Source organism: Scyliorhinus canicula, chromosome 3 (genome assembly GCF_902713615.1).
Source record: "Scyliorhinus canicula chromosome 3, sScyCan1.1, whole genome shotgun sequence".
Lineage (NCBI taxonomy): Eukaryota > Metazoa > Chordata > Chondrichthyes > Carcharhiniformes > Scyliorhinidae > Scyliorhinus > Scyliorhinus canicula.
In genome coordinates, this window is record NC_052148.1 from 37326717 (window position 1) to 37344212 (window position 17496).

The window sequence follows — 17496 nt, forward strand, 5'->3', positions numbered from 1 at the left end:
GTTTTCGGGCGGGGGCGGGGATCGTGCCGCGCCAGTCGGGGGCCCTGGCAATTCTCCGGTCCCCAATGGGCCGAGTGGCCACCTGTTTTAGGCCAGTCCCGCCGGCATGAAGGGAACATGGTCCTTCCCGGCGGGACCTGGCTTGGAGGGCAGTTAGCGGGATCCTCGGGAGGGCACGGGGGGGATCAGGCCCCAGGGAGGGGCCCCCATGGTGGTCTAGCCCGAAATCGAGGCCCACCGATCTGCGGGCGGGCCTGTGCCTTGGGGGCACTCTTTCCCTTCGCAACGGCCTCCCAGACTCCGCCACGGCCGGCTTCTCAGGCTTCTTGACCTTGTGAAGTAGGATCTGCGAATTTTCAACCTCTGGACATGACGGCTTTTATATATTTGAACACAAAAGGTACTCCCTACTTGCTGTAACACTTTCCCTGTCGTTCTTTATTGTTCGTTGAGCACATCTGGTTCAGCTGGTTTAGCTCATAAATCGCTGGCTCTTAAAGCAGACCATGCAGGCCAGCAGCACGGTTCGATTCCCGTACCAGCCTCCCCGGACAGGCGCCGGAATGTGGCGACTAGGGGCTTTTCACAGTAACTTCATTGAAGCCTACTCGTGACAATAAGCGATTTTCATTTTCATTTCATTTCATTTCATTTTCATCAAACTCAGCAATCAGGTGATCTTCGACAGTTAACACTGAAATACTACTCAACAGAAAGTACCAGCCTCCCATACCAGCCTCCCCGACCAGGCGCCAGAATGTGGCGACTAGGGGCTTTTCACAGTAACTTCATTTGAAGCCTACTTGTGACAATAAGTGATTTTCATTTTCAGGGGTGGGGGGAGACTATGCAGCAATTTCAAAATCTTAGCTACCTTTTCTGAATGCTCGGCACCATTAACCGGTAAGTCTTCAAAGCCCGCTCCACCATGATGCCCTGGCAGCTTGACACTGGCACATGGGCATCTTAGAAGTGCCACCCTGATGCTGCCAGGATGTGAGGGTAGCACTGCCAGGTTTGGATGTTGCCACTTGTAAAAAAAAAATTTGAAGGTTCTTCAAATCGGACTTGCCTTTAGCTCTTCTATTTGGTCAATTGAAATAAAAGCAAGTGGTTAAAGGTAAAACTATAAAGGCTTTGGGCTAATAAATCGTCACCACTTGCACACGTCACCGGCTATTTGCAACGCTTTGAAGTTTAAAAAATGGCAGCTTACTATAATGGAAGTTCTGACGACCTGCTTCAATGATCAAAGATGATAAACCCAAAGATGTTAAAAGCGCAAGTGATTATTTATTTTCAACTCTTCAAGTGACTATAGAAATTTGTATAAAGCTGTCAATTTTTAGGGTTCTTGAAGTTAAAAAATGACTCTGACATTATCCTCCAGTCTGTCTATTTTTAATCCAAAAGTGAACATTACATTGTAAACAGAGTACGATGAAACGCGATCAAAGTTAGATCCAAGTATAGAAAGTACTTTGAGTCACAGATAATGGGCATCGTGACAATTTTCACCTGGGAGTGGAACCTGAAACACTGGCCCTGAATTTTGTTTCCTGAACCTGTGGCTTAAAAAATGAGCGGACTGCTATTTTTGGTGGCGTAATCTGAAGGGAAAACTCTTCTGTCCAGTGACAGCAACACTGACATTTCCCTCACAAAGTGGGATTTAACAGTGGTGCTAGGAGTAACTACAATTCACTAGAATGGGAGGTGTAACGTAAAAATTGGAAGCATTGAAATCGGTAGCATTGTGGATAGCACAATTGCTTCACAGCTCCAGGGTCCCAGGTTCGATTCCTGGCTTGGGTCACTGTCTGTGCGGAGTCTGCACGTTCTCCCCGTGTGTGCATGGGTTTCCTCCGGGTGCTCCGGTTTCCTCCCACAGTCCAAAGATGTGCGGGTTAGGTGGATTGGCCGTGCTAAAATTGCCCATAGTGTCCAAAATTGCCCTTAGTGTTGGGTAGGGTTACTGGGTTATGGAGATAGGGTGGAGGTGTGGACCTGGGGTCAGGTGCTCTTTCCAAGAGCCGGTGCAGACTCGATGGGCCGAATGGCCTCCTTCTGCACTGTAAATTCTATGAAATTCTATGAAACATGGAAGTCTGACAAAACCTGACCTGAGGGTGCATGAGAAAACGTAGGGAAAAATCCCATGAAGGGTTAACAGCAGCTGCAAAAGAAGGTTTTGAAATGCAGACAGCCTTTATCAAACAGGCGTTAAGAAAACAGCTTGTAACAGCTCAAGCTGTAAAACTGTTGCATGTCTTTCAAGTTAAAGCAGATTGAACTTTTAGTTACATGAAGGGAAACAATATTTCACACCTTCTTTGAAGTTAATTATTTTAGTAAGCAGTTATTAAAGAATTGCCAGGATCTTTGGTTGAATTGGGTGACAAATTTAGGTGCAAAATCTTGCTGACACCAGTTGAATATGGGAGCTGGAGACGATGTGTCCATGAGAGCACAGGTTAACCCCAAATCGGAGTCAGAGTTCTGACAAGCTAAGGGCACTATTTGGTGATGAAGCAACTTTAGAAGTAACAGGAACCAGAACCCCCTCCAAGATCGAAGCACTTTTGAACATTACAAAGGAAAAAAACGTAATCAGAGTTCGATGAACTAATGTCATGCTCAACATGAATACATAGTCGTGGTAGAAATAATTCAGATTAAACATACATTGAACAATCAAGAGCAAAACAAAGTTACTTTACGATGATGTCATATAATCTTAACAACTGCTAGAAGGGAAATATAAACCCTAAATCGGTAACAGCCAGCAGAGTCAGCTCTCATAGCTGCCCTCGGTCAGGATAGAACACAGAAACTGAGCAGAACAGCGAATCCTTCAGGAGAAAACCAGAAGATAAAGAAGAGATATTGTCAAGGTGGACCTGAAGGTCTTTTCAAACAACCAGGAGAATCCAGAAGCAAGATCTTTTTACTTTTCTGTAAAGACGGTGATTTTATCTTTTAAAAGGAAAAATAATAATAAAATAACTTCAAGTTTTAACCTGAAACAATGGTTATTATACAGTCTACTTTACTTACTTAGAAACACGGGACCCAGGATCGATGCTACTAAGTGGTAAGTAGATAAAATTATTCTATGAAGATATGGGTTATAAGGGGGGGGATAACTTGAAAATATAGACTGACCCGAATAGCACCCACCTAAGCCTGCATAGGAGTCAGGAAGTGAGAACCCCTGTTCACCATTTAAAATATCTTGTTGACCCTTTTTGGTATAGGGAGAATTCTAAGAAGAGTGGTGAGTTTTTTACTTCAGAGGTGAGAACACTGGAGTCCTCAAATTCCATCATGACCTGTGCTTGCATTGAACCAAGTGTTTACTTTGAAATGATTTATCTCTGAGAATCAAGGCAGATATTGCCAATTCTTGTTTGCCCAGAGGGAAGTAAGTCAGCCATAAAATGTTGGACTGCAGTCACCTGGAGGTTGGACCAGTTAGGAGTGGAAGGTTCCGCTCCTTGAAGGATATCAGTGAATCAGGTAGGTTTTGAATAATGAGTTGACTCGAGGCTGGTGCAAATGCTTCACATGGCAGCTCGCAGCTCAAACAACAACTTTCAAAAGAGGTCTTCACCTTTTGACAGCTGGTGGATCTATGATACACTGAAGGTAGTCTTGCCCCACCCAATGCGGGAAGCTCTTAGCTCAAGGTATAGGACTCCCATGGACAATCCATTGTTTGCCATTTTAATGGCAGAGGGAAGGCGAGCGAGGTCGGGTGAGGATGATATGACCTTCCTCCATACCAAGTACATAATGTAGGTGGTCCATGAAATTATACTCAGTATATGTAAAATAAAGACTCAGATGACCATAGGCTGATTTCCCCTTTGAACGGGAGAGCTGACGGGTGATGATTTAACCTGAGGATCACCACACCTCAGGGACAAGTTTGAGAAGGTGGGGCCTTCATGCGTAACCTCAGCCAGCAGGGGAATTAAACCCATACTGTTCACCTTCCTCTACATCACGAACCAGCTGTCCAGCCAACTGAGCTAAACTGGCGCCCAGTCAGTACCACGCTGTCACGAACACCAATACACACTGGGGAACATAAAAAAAGTAAGCTGTAATATTAAAACCAAAGAAGAAATCATTGGATGTTGCTTTGAAGAAGAAAGTGTAGTTTGTAATTATTGCCATTAACATGAAAAGTAATCTCAATATATATTATGAGGCCGGTATTGCGGTCCTGAAAGAGTGCAAGGGACCACTGATACTTTAGGCATTAGTACATCTTTCAGGAGGCCTTTATTTGGTGCCTACCTTTAAGATAATCTTATGTTGCTGCACACGTATTGCTACAAGGGAAACGCAATTATCACAGCAGCAATCCTCAGAACAGCAAGATACCGATGCGCCGTCTTGCAGCATTGCCAAAACTCCATACCTTTAAATATTGTTTTTAAATGGTACAAATATTTTTGAAACCAGTTCAATGAGGGCAAGTTGGTAATTCTTCAGTCCAAAATAGCAACATGGCTGATCAATTCCAAATTGCCCTTCTTGATGAGCATTAACTATAAGACAATTAAACATATATTTAAGATAGCATTATGCATTGACACTGAAATGATATCCAAATTCTTTGCACCAGATGTCTCTTCCATAAGGATACCAGATGAAGATCATGCAAAAAAAATACATTGAATTGCCTCTGTGCTTCTATTGGATGCAGTTCAGACCTTGGCTAATTTAACAGCAGCAAGAGCCATGGAAGCTGTGTAAATTGTACCTTGATCAAATCCACTTGGAACTGTAAGTACTGTCATTGGACTTGTTTGCTTGAATAAAATACAATCACTGTCACTTTCTATTACCACCAAGTTTATTAACGAATAACAGGTTTGCTTCGCCTTGATTGCATATAGTTTCGTCCCAAGGTCATTAGTAGATACATTACACTGTGCTGAGTGTAATCAAAAGAACTCATTCAGACTGTAATGTTATAATGGCCATGAAATTTACAGGAGGAATAGACTTCTTTATAGCCAACTCAAGGGGATAAGGATATTGAGAGTATATGAATTAGTTGAACAAATAAACTCTGTGCACAAGGTAAAAAAATAAAATATCATTGTTATTACGTGGAATAAAGCAAACACTGGAAAAATAAAAGCTAGATTTCAAGAGGCCCCTTGAATGTTATTGGCGATAAAAGCATAGCGATCGTAAAAAGTAAATCTGGATACTTCCCCCACCCTCCCAAGCTGAGGGGTACAAATGTAATATTCCACACAGGACAGGGGGGGGGGGGGGAATGTTTGTTTTCCTCGTGCTCCTTATGGAGTACGAACCCCTCTGCTAGAGGGAGGGGTATCTCAATTACCCAATGTATATAAGGTCGGCCAGTAAGGCACCGATGGAGAGGAACCCACCCGGGGTCTACCGGGAAGTGTACATATACCATTTGGAAATAATACTTTGTTCTTATTTTTATTTGATGTGGACTCCCCGTGTCCATATTAAAACAACAATCCTGCTCTTAAGATGTCTTCTCTATCTACTCACTCACGTTCATGCTCACAGACATTGTGCGCCAGCTTATTACCAAGCACATTTTTTAAAAAAAATCTTTATTGTCATAAGTAGGCTTACATTAACACTGCAATGAAGTTACTGTGAAAAGCCCCTAGTCGCCACACTCCCGCGCCTGTTCGGGTACACAGAGGGAGAATTCAGAATGACCAAATGACCTAACAGCGCGTCTTTCGGGACTTATGGAAAGAACCCGGAGCACCCGGAGGAAACCCACGCAGACACGGGGAGAACGTGCAGTCTCTGCACAGACAGTGATCCAAGCTGGGAATCGAACCTGGGACCCTGGGGCTGTGAAGCAATAATGCTAACCACTATGCTCCCGTGCCGCCCACAATAAGGAACTTCAGACAAGCACCTTGCATTATTTCAGCATTGTTCTCCCAACCCCTCTCTCCCTACCAACCCGCGCCTGCCTGAGACACCAAATTTGAGGTGCAGGAAATCATAGGTGAGAGTATGTGTATGCTTTTTTACCACTCCCGCCGAGTCAGAGAATCCCCGGGGGGGGGGGGGGCCTAAATCCCACCCCGCCGCTCCGACGCCGGCAGCCATATTCTCTGGTGTTAGTTTTCAGGTAGAGGCAGAGACCACGCCACACCGGTCGGGAGGCCGTTGGCAGCTCCCTCCCGGCAATTCTCCGGGCCCCAATGGGCCAAGCGGCCGTCGGTTTCTGGCCAGTCCTGCCGGCGTGGGTTAGACATGGTCCCATACGGCGGGGCCTGGCAGATAAGTTGACTGGTGCAGTCCTCGGGGGGGCGCGGGCATGTCCGACCCCGGGGGGGGCCCCCACGGTGGCCTGGCCCATGATCGGGGCCCACCGATCTGCGGGCTTGCCTGTACCATGGGGCACTTGTTCCTTCCGCGCCGGCCCCTGTAGGGCTCCGCCATGGCAGGCGCGGAGAAGACACCCCCTGCGCATGCGCCAGAATATGCCGGCCGGTCTGCGCATGCGCTAACTCGTGCAGTCCCTTCGGCGCCAGCTGGCGCGGCACGGCCTAGCCCCCGGAAGTGCAGAGAATTCCACAACTTCTGTCGGACCGACGCCAGAGTGGTTCGCGCCATTTTTTACGCTGGCATCGGGCCATCGTGCCGATTCGGGAGAATCCCGCCTCCTGTGCCACTGGTCTATAAGATTTTGATTTCAACGTGTAACATCTGCTGTGGTGGGAAGGAAAGTTTTGAGTGGGGTTTGTATGAGAAGTGGAGCATTGCTGGAAGTGATATTTCGCAGCATGGTCCTTTTGTGCTCTTGGAAGCTGACGATATGATACATAGCTGCAGAACTCACTGTATATCAGTCACTTCTCCTGTCTCAGGTATCAGCAAAGAAAAATCCATCCTCAGTTCATAGAAGCATAGAAATGTACAGCACACGAGGAGGCTTTTCAGCCTATTGGCATCCATGGCAACCAAGATAAGGGCAATTCCACCTCGTCCCACCTTCCAGTTTCTTGACTGTAGCCTTGAGGGATACGGTACTTTGAGTTCTTTTCTGAGTCATTTTGATCTGCAATGAGGGATTCCATGCAAGCCACTTTTTAAGGCAGTGAATTCCAGATGCCATAGCCCTCTGGGTGTACAAAGTTCTCCTCAACTCCTCTCTAATCCTCTGCTAACTGCTTTAAATCTATGTCCCTTGGTTATTGATCTCACTGCTAATGGAAATAGGCTCTTCCTGTCCATTCTATCTAGGCCCCTCATCATTTTAAACTTAATTAAATCTCCATTCGGCTTCCTCTGTTCCAAAGAAAACAACCCCAGTCTATCCAACCTTTCCTCACAGCTAGAATTCTCCATTCCTGGCAACATCTTTGTAAATCCCTGCAACCTCTCGAGCGTGGCCACATCCTTCTTGTAATTTAATGGTCAGACCTGTGCACAGTACCCTTGCTGTGGTCTGACTCATGTTTTATACAGTTCTAGCATAATAATTTAAGAAGTAGGAGCAGAAGACTATGGCTGGGATTTTCCGGATCCGTCATGGCAGGCGGGCCTGGAAAATCCTGCTCTCTGTGACCCTTCAAGCCTGTTCCAGCACTTAATAAGGTCATGGTTGATCCTGGGCATCAACCCCACTTTCCCACCCACTCCCCATATCCCTTACTTCCCGGAGGGACCAGAAATCTGTCCATTTTAGCCTTAAATATATTCACAGCCATAATCCTCTGAGGCAGAGAATTCCAGTTGAGGATTCACAACTCTTTTGAGTGAAGAAATTTCTCCTCTGCTCGGATTGGCTCCTTAACCTGAGACCATGCTCCTTGTTCTACGTTCCCCGTCCAGGGGAAGCAACTCATAGTATCGACCCTGTCAAGCCCCTTCATTATCTTAAATCACTTCATGAGGTCCCACCCACCCCTAGCTTAAAATCTGTTACATTTCTAACTTTTCCTAGTCTAATGGTTAACTCTGTTTCTCTCCACAGTCCCTTTGGCCCATTGTGTCCATGTTGGCCATCAAGCACCTATCTATTCTAATTCCATTGCCATAGTATCTATAGAATTCCTATGGTGCAGAAGGAGGCCATATGGCCCATCAAATATGCACTGGCTGTCCGAAAGAGCACCCTACCTAGGTCCATTCCCCTGCCTCATCGCCTTAACCCTGTAACCCCACCTAACCTGCACATCTTTGGACACTTAACAATTTTTAGCATGGCCAATCCACCTATCTTGCACATCTTTGGAGGAAACCGGAGCACCCGGAGGAAACCCACGTAGACAATGGGAAGAATGTTCAATCTCCACACAGACAGTCACCCAAGGCCGGAACTGAATGCAGTGTCCCAGGCGTACTAACATCAGTGTTAGTAGCTAAGAGCACCAGCATCAAGGCCATGATTATCCAAAACCAAATCCGTTGGGCCGGCCATGTGCTTAGGATGCCAAAGCAAAATCTTCTTTGCCCAGCTCAAGGAAGACTTCTGAACAAGAGGAGGACAAAGGAAACATTTCAAAGACACCCTGAAGGCTTACCTCAAGAAATGCGACATCGATGTCAAGGCCTGGGAGACACTTGCTCAGACGAGACTCCTTGGAGGACCCTCCTAATTGAAGGGACACATTCTTCGAGCCAATGGCAAGTGGAAGCCCGGAAATGGAGCCTGAGAAAGGAATACCAGTGGTCTAGAGTCTAAGGACCGATCCCACCTCTAGAAACACCTGCCAAGTCGAAGATACGGCTCTAGGACTTGACTCAACAGCCATGCAAGAACCCACAGAACCCTGTAGCCACCTGGGGTGGCCACGTCCCGATTTCAAAATGGACACTTGCAAAGAGTAAAGGGAAAATTGGACGGTGCTAGGAAAACAAGCAGGTGCAAGGTTTACCTGTGGATTGGAACTTGCAGCTCCCAGACAGAACTGATACTACAAGCCATTAACATAGTAATGAGCTATCTCCGGGGACAAAAGAGAAACATTTCAGCAATTGGTACCAGAGCAGACTCCCCGGCGCCAGTGGAGACTAAAACAAAGGCAGGCCAACGTCCACCTAGGGCCCGCCCAGTGATCAAGCAATGACCCCTTTATTGGAGAGAATCAATACAAACGATTGGGACATGGTCGAATTAATTGGGGCCAAGTTCAGGAACCGCCCAGAAGGGCGCAAAACCCTTTGGGGTATAAAGAAGAGTCCCCAAAGACAGATCGCTCTCTTCTTCTTCACCTTCACCTTGGTCTTGGCTCTCAGCGATGAGAGACCCGCCAAGCACCAGCCAAGTAAGTCTAAGGTCAACGCATGCTACGAGTTAGGCGCTCCTAGCTACTATTCTATACCAGTTCGAAGCCAGCAGCCTCAGAATCGGACAACGGCCATTGTTCCTCTGACTGAGTAGGCACCCGAAGCTAAGTATAGGCTTTTAGTAGTAGTTGTAATTTAGTGAGTAGAGTTTGTGCATGAGTAATAATTGACTGTGTGTGCAAATAAATGTGCATTGATTTCAAACTTACTAACTGGTATATCGAGTCTTTGATCGGTATTCGGTTTTGAACCTTGTGGTGGTATCAGAAAGATACCTGGTGACTCTTGAGCAACGGTAATTAAAACAGAGCAAATTAAGGAAAGCATAACGAGCAACAACCCTTGACCAGAAACATGGAGCATCTTAGGTGGACAATCATATTCATTGGCGAGTGATTGCCAAAGAAGAAGAACCTAGTCCTATATCTCTGAACGGTATTGAACTCATCTTGGATGTTTGAGAATATCTCCCTTGACATGAAAATCTACCAAAACAAAATCTTTGTTCTTGATTTGTATTCAGTGAGCATGCCCTGAACATGTGGTCTTGGATTGACACAGTCCCAGGTACATGGACTACGTGAGGTCCCCGGGGGGCTCCACAAGTTATTGCACAAACCATCCAGCCCAGCCTGAAATCATGGTATCTCCCACAGTCAAGTCATGAGGGCACCCACTGCTGCAGGTTACACATTGAATGAGGCACCTGATGGTGACTGGGGCCTATGAATCTGGACCCGTACATGCTTTAGGAAAGAATGGGATTGAACTGGCAGGCAAGAAAGTTCCCTAGGTTGTGAACATGCTTCATACATCAACACATGTACAATAAAAGGTATAAACCAGACTCGTTTAAAACATAGCTACTGGGCCAGCAATGCAATATGATCCCCATGTTATTTTGAGCAATGTTCATTAAAGTCAAACTTCTTCTTTTAATGCAGGGGCCTCCACATTATGTGATTGGAGCACTTGACTAATCTGTCAGTTGCAATGTTATTTTAGTTTACTGATCCCTTCCCTTGCCTTTTTCCCACCCCATTCTATCCTTCTGCCTTGCATGGCCAGCATACAGGAAAAGCAGCAGATTCTCCCTCAGCAAATGGCAGCCCAGCACAATTCATTGGCTCCCCCTGAGCTGCCTTCATGCTCTCGGGCTAGGGTGAGTGGTTTGTGAGACAACTTATGCAACCCCGAGGGGGCCTCAAGCAGTTCATGTACTTGGGATTGTATTCTCAGCCCTGCGCTCGTTGGCTTGTGTGCTTTTAGAGAGAAGGTGCTGATTATGGAAGGATGAAGCGTTGGTTTCATCTGTTGCCCAGAGTAGAAAATGGCAACTTTGCAAAACAGGTCATGCTTAATTGTTCCAAGTGCTTGTCCCCTCTGACAAATTCCTCGAGCAGACCTTCTTCTGAATATGTGAAATATAAATGTTGTAACTTCCAAGCTCCGAGGCACTGAAATTGGGGGGGGTGGCCCAAAGATGAGCTGGTGAGCCCCTCCCTACTCTGGAGGTTCGTAGGTAAGAATTACACCATCTGGGAAGTGCAGACTTCTGATGGGCAGTTTCCATGCACTGGGAAACATCCAAAATTACAATTTAAACCACAAACTTTGACTGTCTTATATCAATTATTACCCAGAAAATGTTAGAAATATCAAAACCACTTCTAGCTTCTGGGTACCTATTGTACAGACTCACAGCATCCCCCCCCCCCCCCCCCCCCCCCCCCTCCTCCCGCCCCATTGGAGTCTCCCCACCCCTTCCCTCCCACCCTGGAGACTCCCAGCCCCTTCCCCCAACTACCCCCTATCACTGGGCTCCCCCACTCAACGACTACCCTCCCTCCCTACCCCGCACTACAGGACTACCCGTCCCCACGGAACCCCACCGGGGGCTGGTTTAGCACAGTGGGCTAAACAGCTGGCTTGTAATGCAGAACAAGGCCAGCAGCGTGGGTTCAATTCCCATACCGGCCTCTCCGAACAGGCGCCGGAATGTGGTGACTTGGGGCTTTTCACAGTAACTTCATTGAAGCCTAACTGTGACAATAAGCAATTATTATTATTATTACCATGGGCTCCAAGCCACGAATGTACACCCCTCTCCCCCAACTCCTGAACTCTCAGGGGCCTCCCCCACTATACCCCTAACTCCTGACTACCCCAACACGACAGCTACCCCAACACCACAGCTACCCCAGACTGACCCGCCCCTACGACATGCACTCCCTTCCCCCCATTATCCAACCACCCTCCCCCAAATCCTAACCATTTACCTCCTCCCTGGCTTGAAAATGGCTGGGCCTTTAAATTTACCTGATTTATGACAGCTTGTGCCATAAAAATTGAGGCGGGGCCTCCTTGCGTCCGACTCTGAAGCCTTCGAGAGAAGGCCTCAGGAGCGTTCTCCCCTTCACAGTACTTTCCTGGCCAGAGTCGGAAGGTTGGGTGAGACCGGATTGAGATTTTTTTTTTCTTTTAAAATTTAGAGTACCCAATTATTTTATATATTTATTTATTTATTCAATTAATGGGCAATTTAGCATGGTCAATCCACCTAACCTGCACATCTTTTTGGGTTTTGGGGGTGAAACCCATGCAGACACGGGGAGAATGTGCAAAGTCCACACGGACAGTGACCCGAGGCCGGGATTCGAACACGTGTCTTCAGCGCCGCAGTCCCAATGCTATCCACTGCGCCACATGCTGCCCTCCGGAGCGAAAATATTTGAAGGTTAAAAAAAGTAGGAGTGGAGTGGTAATCCGACTCCGATTGTCACTCCGACGGAAGCTCAGGCCCAACTGGTATGATTCTTTTCTACTTCAGGAAATCTGATCTCGTTCCCACTGTGTGGTGATATGCATCACTGTAAATACATAAAGGGTTAATGAAAATACATGTAGACTAGCTAGACACTAGAGGGAGCACCAGAGATATCACACACACACACTCAGCCAGTAGATCAGTTAGATAGGACACGACCAATGGGCATTCACGATACACACAGAGGTGACACGACCACAGGAGGGCATTACACCAACTCATATATAAAGGACACCACACACATGATCTGCCTCTTTCCAGTGGACACAGTCAGTGAGTAGAGACACAGGGTTGATTTGATATCACTCCCACCACGTGGATTGTAGCAGTCTGGTTAGTCAGTCTGAGTAGCTAGGGTTGGATTAACAGAAGTGTCGAACCCAAGTTATAGAAGTGTATATAGTTTAATAAACGTATGGAAGTTATGTCCACGTCTGAACCTTCCTTTGTCAAGTGCACCACAAGGAAGCCGCTTATGCTACACCTAGAGCATAACAAGACACACTGTATTTTGGTGGATTATTTTACAAGTGTGGTCAGTTAACCAAATTACATTGAAAAAATATGAACATGTGGAAAAAGTGTATCTCGCTTGAAGATAATATTAATTTGTGGATGGAAATTCCAAACAGATATCACTGTTTAAAGAGAGACAAAAAGATCAACTGGAAATGATCAAAATCTAAAAATAAATGTTTGTGAGCTGTAATCGTTCGAAAAGTGAAAACATGAGTTAATGACCTGAATTTTCTGTTTTGTTAACTAAGTGTCAACTCCGGCAGGAAAAGCTTTGTGCTGTCCACTGGCAGCACTGCCAGCTTCTACCACCATATTTTGTGGTCCTTAGTTTAATAAAGTGCTGGAGGCAGGTCCCACAACATTAGCAACATTGGCCGTCGAGAGATTAGGGCGCCATTCTTAAAGGGCTATAACTAAAATATTAACACAGGGATCCCCTCCATGGACACAGAGAACCCCCACAATGCACAGGTGGGACCCCTTCTTCCAATATACACAGGGAAACCCCTCCCCCCCCCCTCCTTCCCACCAACGCAGGATACTCCCCTCCCCAGGAATCTAGGGTTGGCTTTTCCGTTTGGGAGACTGTCCCCAAAGGAAAAAAAACTTGGCGCAAAATGGCCACCGATTCACTGTTTTGCTGGGGGCTCTCAGGGAGGCAGCGTAGAGCTCGCACCCTTCAGCTGCCGATACGGCCCTGAGCATTTCCGGTTCCGTGGCCCCACATGTGCACGGTGGCAGCCTGCAGCTATTAAAAGGTTCCCTCATGAAGGCTGGAGCTATGGCACCTCTGAGACACCATGAACTGTGAGTCTTTGAAATGCTGTCCCAAATCCTGATAATTGTAGAGGACGTTGTGCCTATGCCCGCAATGAAGCCGACCAGATTGAAAATGGCGGGTGCTACTCATGCCCTGAATCAGCCCACACCCTGAAAAAGCACTCCTGAAAAGCAGGAACACCAGGAATGGAGTTGGGAATCCTGGAATCAGGCCGAGGCAACCCTTTTTAAGGGCTCCCAAGTCTTTTAAATTCATTCATGGGATTTGGGTTCTGCTGGCTCGTCCAACATTTATTGCCAATCCCTAATTGCCCTGGCGAAAGTGGTGGTGAGCTGCCTTCTTGACCCGTTGCTGTCCATGTGCTGCTGAGAGGGTCTTCCAGGATTTTGATCCAGCGACAGTGAAGGTGATATATTTCTGTCAGGTTGGTTATTGACTTGGAGGGGAATCTCCAGGTCATGGTGTTCCCATGTATCTGCTGTATCTTGTCCATCTTGATGCCAATGATCGTGGGTTTGTAAGGTGCAGTCGCAGAAGCCTTGGTGAGTTCCTGCAGTCCACCTTGTAGATGGTACACATGGCTGCTACTCTTCATGGGTGCTGGAGGGAGTGAATGTTTGTGGAAAGGTTGCCAATCAAGCGGGCTGCTTTGTCCTGAATGGTGCCCAACTCCTTTTTTTTCACATTTAGAGTATCCAATTCACCTTTTCCAATTAAGGGGCAATTTAGCGTGACCAATCCACCCACCCTGCACATCTTTGTGTTGTAGGGGCTAAACCCACACAAACACGGGAAGAATGTGCAAACTCCACATGGACAGTCACCCAGAGTCGGGATCGAACCTGGGTCCTCGGCGCCGTAAGGCAGCAGGGCTAACCCACTGCGCCACCATGCTGCCCCGTGCCCAGCTTCTTGAGTGTTGTTGGAGCTGAACTCATCCAAGTAAGCGGAGAGTATTCCATCACACTCCTGGCTTGTGCCTTGCGTTACGTGCCACAGGATTCCTGGCCCTTGACCTGCTCTTGTAGCCACAGTGTTCATATGGCTAGTCCAGTTTAGCTTCTGGTCAATGGCAACCGCCAGGATTTTAGCCATGTCATCCCGACTTGGTGAAAATCTAGCCCACTGGCATTGCACTGGAGTGTTGTGTGGGGAAAAATCATCCATCTTAAAATGTAATTTACAATTAAAATATAATGATTTGTGTAATTTGGGTGCTGACATCAGAATAACAGCTATGAAAGTTATGAAAGTTGCTGGATTGTGATTTTATAAAAACAACTTATTCACTAATATCTGCAGGCAAAGGAACCTGGCACAACAGCCCAGGGAGGCAAGCTGACATGTGACTCCAGTCCCCTAGTGGTGGTTAATGCTTAATGCACCAGGTATGGACATTTTTGTTTTATTCGTTTAAGGGCTGTGTGATTCACTGACTAGGCCAGCATTTGTTGCCCACCCCTAACTGCCCTCCATTTCAGAGGGACACTCAAGAGTCAACCTCAGCCGCATCTGGAGTCACATGTAGGCCAGTCTAGGTAAGGATGGCACTAAAGGACATTAGTGAACCAGATGGGTTTTGATGAGAATGATTTCATGGTCATCATTAGATTTTTAATTCCAAATTGGTATTGAAATCAAATTTCACCAATGCCGGGGTGGAATCCGAACCCAGGTCCCCAGATCTTGCACTGGGTCTCTGGATTGCTCGTCCAGTGACGATAACACTGTGCCACCGCCTTCTCATAAATGCAACCTTTCTGTTATAACCCCACGAGACCCAAGGGGATGACCCAATTAAACTCCCCATGAACCTGATGGAGTACGAGCTCCCCCGTTGAGGGGTGGGGGCCCATTGGCAGGATAGTTATCTCAGTACCTGAATACCTGGGCCAGGTAAGAGCCAAACCGCAGAGTAGTCCTGATTGGGACTGGGACCGTCACTTGTAAATACTTTATTTTCGGTAATGCACCATCTGTTTGACTCTCCTTTCCGGACTCCTCTGTGACTACTAATTTGGCGATAAGGATAAAGCGGAACTACAGTCGGCGCTGCTGACTATTTGTCACACAGCCACCTCCCTTTTAGAAACAATAATGTTTGCACCATTTTGAAAATGCTGCTCTTTGGTAGACTCAATGCATTAGATGAGGGCATAGAGGACTGGACTCAGTACACTGAGAGTATGGGCTTTTTTATAAGGCAAACGCTATCATTGGGGATGGTTGCCAGACAGTAATCCTTCTGACTGCCTGTGGGGCCCCCACTTTAAGCATCATAAAGAGCCTGACGTACCCCATGGCCCCAGATCCCAAGATGTTCAAAAAGCTAGTGGTGCTCCTGGCAAACCACTACGAGCACAAGTCGCCAGTTATTGAACAGCCGTACAGAATTAATATGGCCAAGAGGACACCAGGGGAATCCGTTACTGAGTTTTTGCCGCAATTGCGCAAACTGGCATAGTTTTGCGACTATGACCCATCCATACCCGAGATGCTATGGGACCATCTTGTATGCGGAGTAAATAATATGGTAACCCAGCAGAAACTGCTGGCCAAGCTGTTGCTGGATCTAAAAAATTGACATTGAGATCGTCCTCTAATGGAAGAACGCAGAGAAGGGAGTCAGTGATGGAGGTGAACAGCGTAGGACGCCCCCCCCCCCCCCCCCATTCAGACGAATACCAGCCAGTAGCACTGGGACCCCCAGAACACCACCCTTGCCTGAACATTGCTGAGACCAGGCCTGTTGGTCAAGGGCCGCTATAGCTAGGCCGCTACACCTACTCGGAATCAATGGAGGATGTTCCAAGGAGGTGCACAATGGATCATCCTCCATTGATTCTGGGTGGGGGGGGGGGGTTGTCTTGTGGCCGCCAAAACCACAGGGAAAGGAAACTACAGGTCATCCAGCGAACAATCTGCCCTATCCGAGGGAGGCACCAGCCCAGAGCCTGGACCCTCCTCTTCGAACAACCTGATGATGAGGAATGTATGCGGTTGAATTGCATTACCGCACCACAAGTTGCTCCTGTCAGGATTACCGTCCAGGTAAACGGCCATCCGTTAGAGATGGAGCCGGACATGGGGGCTGCAGTTTTAGTAATTGGGAGGTGGATCTTTGAGAGAATCGGGACTGGAATTCAACAGTTGAGTTTGCGGGACACCGAGGCAAGGCTAGCGACCTATATGGGGGAACCCCTAGCAATAGCAGGCATGACGAAGACCCCGGTTACGTACGAGCAGCAGTCCATTAGGCAGCCTTAATAATAGTGAAGGACCCCAGACCAAATCTGTTGGACCGTGACTGGCTGCAACGCCCACAGTTGACTGGCAAAAGATCTTCCGGATGAGCACCAGTGAACTTTACGAATCTTCCAGGAAGGTCTGGGCAAAAGTAAGGGAGCTGTGGCCAAACTATATGTGGACCATGAGGCCCAACCTAAGTTCTTCGAATCCACCTGGTCCCCTACGCAGTGCTGGCAATAGTCGAGACGAACTCAGCCGACTGGAAGGCGCCGGGATCATCCGACGGTACGATTTGCTGACCATCAACAAGGTCTCCCATCTGGACAGGTACCCAATTCTGCGGATAGAGGATTTACACGGGAATTTAGCTGGAGGTCCTTTTTCCAAGCTCAACATGAACAATGCTATCTCCAGCTGGAGATGGACTCCAATTCCATGTGTTACGAAACCATTAATGCCCACAAGACGAATACTCAAGACTGCCGTTTGGAGGTTATCTGTCATGATAAGGAGATATTAGGAATTTGAGTCCAGAAGTGGGGTCCAAGATGTAGCAGGAAATCTAGAGGTTAAACAGACTGAAGGAGAGGCAGAGGAATACGCCCACAGCCTGAGTTACCTTGTCCCATTCAGACTTAAATTTCTTAGTGGGAATACACAGGATGTCCCGGTTCAGCCAGGATGATCCACTCAAGATCCGTTGTCCTTTGGGAGACCTTTTTTGACCAAGTCATCAGCCCAACACAGAGTCTGATGATCTATTTATCTGTCAATAGAATGTTAATTGCATGTACCTGAC